This window comes from Mytilus edulis, chromosome 11 (assembly GCF_963676685.1).
Source record: "Mytilus edulis chromosome 11, xbMytEdul2.2, whole genome shotgun sequence".
Taxonomy (NCBI): domain Eukaryota; kingdom Metazoa; phylum Mollusca; class Bivalvia; order Mytilida; family Mytilidae; genus Mytilus; species Mytilus edulis.
Window position 1 is genome coordinate 12,376,862 of NC_092354.1, and position 7,005 is coordinate 12,383,866.

The 7,005-nt window shown below is 32.7% G+C and overlaps 1 long non-coding RNA gene across 1 annotated transcript; it reads right to left on the reverse strand.

Moving 5' to 3' along the window:
• Positions 1–2,238: 2,238 nt before the first annotated feature.
• On the reverse strand, positions 2,239–4,287 carry LOC139493930 (uncharacterized). Its single transcript, XR_011657102.1, has 3 exons — positions 4,195–4,287; positions 3,367–3,477; positions 2,239–2,604 (listed from the first exon to the last, which is right to left on the reverse strand). It is a non-coding gene; the product is annotated as an uncharacterized lncRNA (long non-coding RNA).
• Between the last annotated feature and the right edge of the window lie 2,718 nt (positions 4,288–7,005).

Sequence of the window (7,005 nt, forward strand, 5' to 3'; positions counted from 1 at the left end):
GTGTGTCAGAAATCTTATCTGATATTCTTCCTCAGTCTTAATTACCTTCCATCATTACCGACTTGAACAAAGAAATAACACGACGGGTGCCGTATACGGTGCAGGAAATGCTTACCCTTCCGGAACACCTGATTTCACTCCCGGTTTTTAGTGGAGTTCGTGTTGTTTCTTAATTATTATTTATAACTGTTGATGTAAATGTCCTTTGGTTTTGTGAGTCTTTGTTTACTCCTTGGTTTTGATTGTTATTGTCTTACTTTGCTGAACATTATTGCTGTTAACAGTTTATCTCTACTTATAATTATGTTCAAGGTTATAACCAAAAACGGTAAAATTTCCTTAAAATTACCAATTCAGGGGTAGCAACCCAACAACCGGTTATTTGATTCATCTACAAATTTCAGGGCAGACAGATCTTGACCTGATTAACAATTTTACCCTTGTCAGATTTGCTCTAAATGCTTTGGTTTCAGAGTTATAAGCCAAAATCTACATTTTACCCCTATGTTCTATTTCTAGCCATGATGGCCATCTTGGTTAGTTAGCCAGGTCACCGGACACATTTTTTAAACTAGATACCCCAATAATGATTGTGTCCAAGTTTGGTTAAATTTGGCCCAGTAGTTTAAGAGGAAAAGATTTTTGTAAAAGTTAACGACGACGGACGAGAGGTGATGAGAAAAGCTCACTTGGCCCTATGGGCCAGGTGAGCTTAAAAGCATACGGATGATTTAACATCTATTCCATTTTAATATGACGTTCTTAAATTGCTTTCAGTACACACCCGTGGTAAAATATGAATATAGTTGTATGTCAGCTAGTTGGCATTGTCATGATGTGTTTGGACTGTTTTAATCATACTCTCACGTCGTACGCTTTTCGTGAATGCGTTACCCGAGGTCAGTCTGTGTTAATGACGTCATATATATAATTTTATAATATAAATAAAGGCATAAAGAGAAAATCAGGATAAAATATTTATGCCCAAATGAATCATTTCTTAAGCCCTATATAATAAAACTTGAGCATAAAGGAACAAGATATACATATAAAAATACACACATTAACTTGCATGTCACATTTATTAATAGGTTTGTGAAAACAAATAATTTATCATATACTTAGACTTAATGACATATGATTTTTACCGTATGCTAATAGCATTAAATTAACGTTTATTTCATATTTTTCGAATTAGTGCTTAGCGGGCTGATATGAAAAGTTTATCACATGCTTCGATTGTTATCACATGGCATTCAGGTGATACTCGGCAAATTCGGAAAATGCACCTCAATGCTACGTTTTCAGGGAAAAACTTTACAAAGTAGTGTATAAAACAATTATTTGAATACTGGAAAGAAAATTGTGTAAAATAATAATAATAAAAAAATCAAACAAATGACTAAATAAATGCATTTTAAAAGTTTTTCTGAAAGATAATTTAGAAAGTTACTTTAAAAAAGTTGACTTTTCCAAACAATGTTCATTATGTATATTATTGAATTATTTTTTTGTCGATTCGACGGTCCATATTAAAATGGTTTTTTTTCTGTGTTGAGGCATATGATAGAAAAATTTCATATTGAATATATCAAATTTTGGGTCCGACGTCCGTGGACATTTTACTCTTTGAACTTTTTTCGGGAACCACGTAAAAGGATCAATATCTGAATCTGTTATTTTTCTCTACTGTTGAAGCATATGATGAAAAGATCATAACATGTCATTTTTCATATGGCATGTTTTAGCAGCCCTCGGTCAAAATTAGCCCTCGAGCTATGCGGCTCCTGGGTTGATATTGCACCTAGGGCTGATACAATCTAAATTAAAAACCGATCTCTCATTGCTCCCGTCCCACGTGACATATCAGAAGACGAGAGCAATGAGAGATAAGTTTTTAATTAGATTGGGGCTGATAATACATGCGATATGAAAAATGCCATGTAATAATTTGATATTATTGCATAGCAATATAATATTTCCCACAGAACATAACCAAATGTTAGCGTGCAATACATTCAAATATTGCACTAGTGCATAAATCTTTAAAATTAATGACGTCATCAACGTCAAAATCTTAGTTTAAACCAATTTTTACTTTCAATATTATATTGCTATACAATAAAAGGGTTATTGCATGAATGCTGGGGAATATTGTCACTCGTAGAACATATATTGCACTCGCTAGCGCGTGCAATATAAAATTCTACTCGGGACAATATTCCCCAATATTCGTGCAATAACCCTATATTGGTATACTTATTGTTGGTAGTTTAAATAAAACTTTGAAGTTGTACATGTAGTAGTTGAATGATTTGTACGTTCGAAATGCTTATAGATATAAAATATATCAAAATAATGCCTTATCTAATTTTATTCAGTCTTTTGTTATTTTGATATAAGCTATGAAAGGAACGGTCAAATTTTTTTTTCATATGCCGGTATTGCATGCTTGCTGTTTCTTTACTGGTCCGGTACAATGGAGCCCGCCATGCTGAGGAGTTGGATTATTGCAGAACCTTTCACTTTCTCTGTATCCTTGGCAACCGGAAGGTATGATGCAAGACGACCATGATCCCCATTCACCGAAGACTCCATCGACAGCTGTCAAATGTATGAACTATCTATATATTAAACTGTATATTATTTCAAATATTTCCCCAACTTACACCAATACAAAATTTTATTTAACTTTTAGTGCCTTTCACCAGACCAAGTGTCAGAGTATGTCACCTTTTCGGAGACAAAATTCGATAATATGAAAAAAAATCCATTGGCATTTTTTACCCTACACCTAATTTTATTCAAATATATTTCATTAATCTTTTTTTTAATATCTAGCTATATGTTCTATGTTCAGCATTTGATAGCATGAACCTGTCATTGACATAAAGTTACTTATCCGATAAACAGGTAAAAACGAATAGATCGTTTTAAGGCTACTGCATGCTGGCTTTCATGATAAGATTGTAAGAGTTAACCATGTCCGTTTGTCTCTGGAAGGTATGCCTCATCAAACAGGGTTCGATAAAACATCAACCAAATAATTCAACTTGTTCAAAACGTGCTGTCTTCTGATACTAACATGAACTTTTAATAGTTTTTTTTTGTAAATGTTGTGTACAAGCAAGACAAAAACAATAATTCCCAACTAAATGTATTTAAAGAATATTAGCTTAAAAGGACAACTTCTCTACAATTTTGAAACAACCGATGTTAAAGACAGAATAACATGTAAGTTAATTTTAAAGGCAATGCAAAACTATTCAAAATTTTTAAATCATTACAAAACGAAAAAAATTAAAGTCATTACAATATTATAAACAAATTAAGAGTAATTACAATATCACAAAAAAAGTAACTTACCACATGGGTCGTCGTTACAGGTCAACGTGTTAAAATTATTTCCAGCACAGTCAGCTCCCCCATTTGCTGGAGACGGGGTATAACAAGTTCTGTATTGAGTTTTAGTTCCTCCTTAAATATTAAGTAGTAATCTTTTTTGAACTTCGTCAAATTCAGGCGGTGTACTTAAAATTGCTAGTCTTAAACTGTTCAATATTCATTCAACAACGTTGTCGTTGGTTGTTTGAAACTCTTTGTCGGTCTTGGACGGATCTTGTTTCTGTTTTGTACGTTTCTGTTTTAGATACACTGATGGTTTTTAATCATATCGTTTTTGATCACGTGCTTACGTATTTATATCCTATTTAGAAGACAAAAGCGTAATTTGAAAATATGTCTTCTTTTCCGAACTATTTCTTTAATAACCTCAACTCAATCGTGAAAAGTGAGGATAGCATTCTACACTGTGCAAAAAAGCTGCGAAAACTCCACAAAAAAGGAGGGTGATCTAAATTCCTCCGAAAGAGTAAGAAGATTCTGCTCCACATTTGTGCAAGTTAGCTTCAAGACAATGATTCATACTGATGATAATGTGATGTGAAAGCTGAAGAAGAAGAACACAATTTGGTCCCATCATTGAGAAAAGGAAACAAATGCCAATGTGAAGTCGAATAAACACTGATAACTAAACGAACCACAATAAAAATGAACTTAACAACAATTGATCATTGATAAGTGTTGTCAGTCTTTTAATCAATGTTTCAACATAACATTTCCATCTATTTCAGTATTAGATTAGTCTTGCATCAATATCCAATCATCTGTTTATATTCTTACTATAATACCTACCACCACAGGTGACGGAACATTCATCAAATGAAGACCAACTGGACCATCCGCCATTTATAACTTGTCTTGAAGTAAATGGAAGTTGTGATCCTGTAAACAAATGGAATTATGTGACTTAAATATTCAACAAATGACCTTATTCCAAAATGAAATGAAATTAAATCAGTTTAACACGAATTAATTTGCAGTAATCTCTAATATCATATGCAATACTGTAAAAGCAGAAATTGGAGGAATTAATTTCGTTTATATCGTGGAAAGAATATATCCACGAAATTAAAACTCCAACGAAATTTAACCTCCATATAATATCACTTACATTTAAGGAAACCACCAAAACAAATCCCCATGAAATCTTATAGAGAGACAAAACCACGAAATTTTAACCGTACGAAAATTAATGTTTCTGCAGTATTATTATTTGGTTCTGTGTAGTTTTAAAATAATGGGGACATTACACGTTATGAGGTTGTTGTAAGTTATAAACATGACATTTTAGGATTGTATCTGGAACAGCTGACCACAATTAGGAGTAGTTTCCAAAACTAATCTTCTTATTTTCAAACAGATATGTGTTCAATCAAATGTTATAAATTTATTTTACTCTTAAATGTAAGTAAATAGCATAGTGTATTAATATTATCGTAGAGAAAAGTTCGTCTGTGAAGTCCAGTTCCTTGTATATTTTCTATAGTGCGATTGTTATGTAAATAAACTCATCATAGATACCAGGACTAAATTTTATATATACGCCAGACGCGCGTTTTGTCTACAAAAGACTCATCAGTAACGCTCGAATCCAAAAAAAAGTTTAAAAAAAAAGGCCAAAAAAAGTACGAAGTTGAAGAGTATTGAGATCTAAAATATACAAACATTACCTGAGGTGGTCCCTGAGCGGTTGCAGCCAACGTCCTCATTTGGCCCTGAAAGTATTGCACGCAACATTAATTTATCCTTGAAGTTTGTTATCCAATGAATTATTGTGTAATTAATCACTAGTTTTCATAATTAGACGACTTGATGAGTTCATCTTTTGTCTATTTATAGACAGTATTCCCGTTTATGATATGTAGTTTGATCGGAAACCATATGTACAATATAAAATTGAGAATGGAAATGGGGAATGTGTCAAAGAGACAACAACCCGACCAAATAAAAAACAACAGCAGAGGGTCACCAACAGGTCTTCAATGTAGCGAGAAATTCCCGCACCCGGAGTCGTCAGAAGATGTAACCAAAGAAAATAAACAAAATGACAATAATACATAAATAACAACAGACTACTAGCAGTTAACTGACATGCCAGCTCCAGACTTCAATTAAACTGACTGAAAGATTATGATTTCATCATATGAACATCAGGCACAATCCTTCCCGTTAGGGGTTTAGTATCATACCATCATAACATATATGAGAAGAACATAACCCGTGTCGTGCCAACAACTGTTTTTAGAATAAATGTGTTTAGTTCCGATGCAAAGACCTTATCAGTGACTCAATATTAACGCCAAAATATGCAATCTTTAATGACTTGACAACAGTATCGTAATTATATCCCTTCTTAATAAGTCTATTCAAAGGTTTTGTAAGTTTCTGAGGTGAATACTGACACCTTTGTGCTTTATAAAGAATATTTCCATAAAAAATTGGATGTGAAATACCTGAACGTATTAGAAGTCTGCATGTTGAGCTATATTTACGAATAATGTCTTTATACCGATGATAAAATTTAGTAAATGTTTTGACTAGTTTGTGATATCGAAAACCCTGGTGTAATAATTTTTCAGTAATACATAAATTTCTCTCGTTAAAATCTAAAACATTGTTACATACACGAGCGAATCGTACAAGTTGAGATATATAAACACCGTAAGATGGTGACAAGGGAACGTCACCATCTAAAAACGGATAATTAACGATAGGAAATGAAAAATCATCCCTTTTATCATAAATTTTAGTATTCAGCTTTCCATTAGTGATATAGATATCAAGATCGAGAAAAGGGCAGTGGTCATTGTTAGTATTAGCTTTATTTAAAGTAAGTTCAACAGGATAAATTTCATTAATATACATACTGAAGTCGTCATTATTGAGAGCCAAAATATCATCCAAATATCTAAAAGTATTATTAAATTTGTTTATCAGATGTTGTTTCGATGGGTCTTTGCTTATTTTTGTCATAAATTGTAACTCATAACAATACAAAAACAGGTCCGCAATAAGTGGTGCACAGTTAGTCCCCATTGGAATTCCAGTAATCTGACGATATACGGAATCCCCAAAGCGAACAAAAATGTTATCTACTAAAAATTCAAGGGCATATATATTATCAAAGCATGTCCAATTAACATAGTTTTTTTGTTTATTGCTACTAAAAAATGACCTAAAAGAGTTTGAACATATATATTCACATTCTGATTTTTTGAATGCCCATTTAATTAGGTGTGTGAATTTTTTCTTAATGAGAATGTGAGGCAATGTTGTATACAGGGTAGAAAAATCAAAACTTTGAACAGATTCAAAATCACCAATATAAGCATGCAATTTATCAAGTACTTCCAACGAGTTCTTGACACTCCAAAAGTAATTTATTCCACTATTTTCGAAGGCCTTCTTTGAACAATTTATTATCAGGTTTTTAATTGTACCAAGTGTGCTGGTAAGAAGAATAGACAATTTAGTAGTTGAACAATGGCTTGAAGACGAAATAAATCTATATTTGTAAGGGGTTTTGTGTCGCTTCGGAAGCCAATACATAGTTGGGACTTTCATTTTATTTGGCTCTGCTTGTAAAGCGCTGGCTAAAAGTTT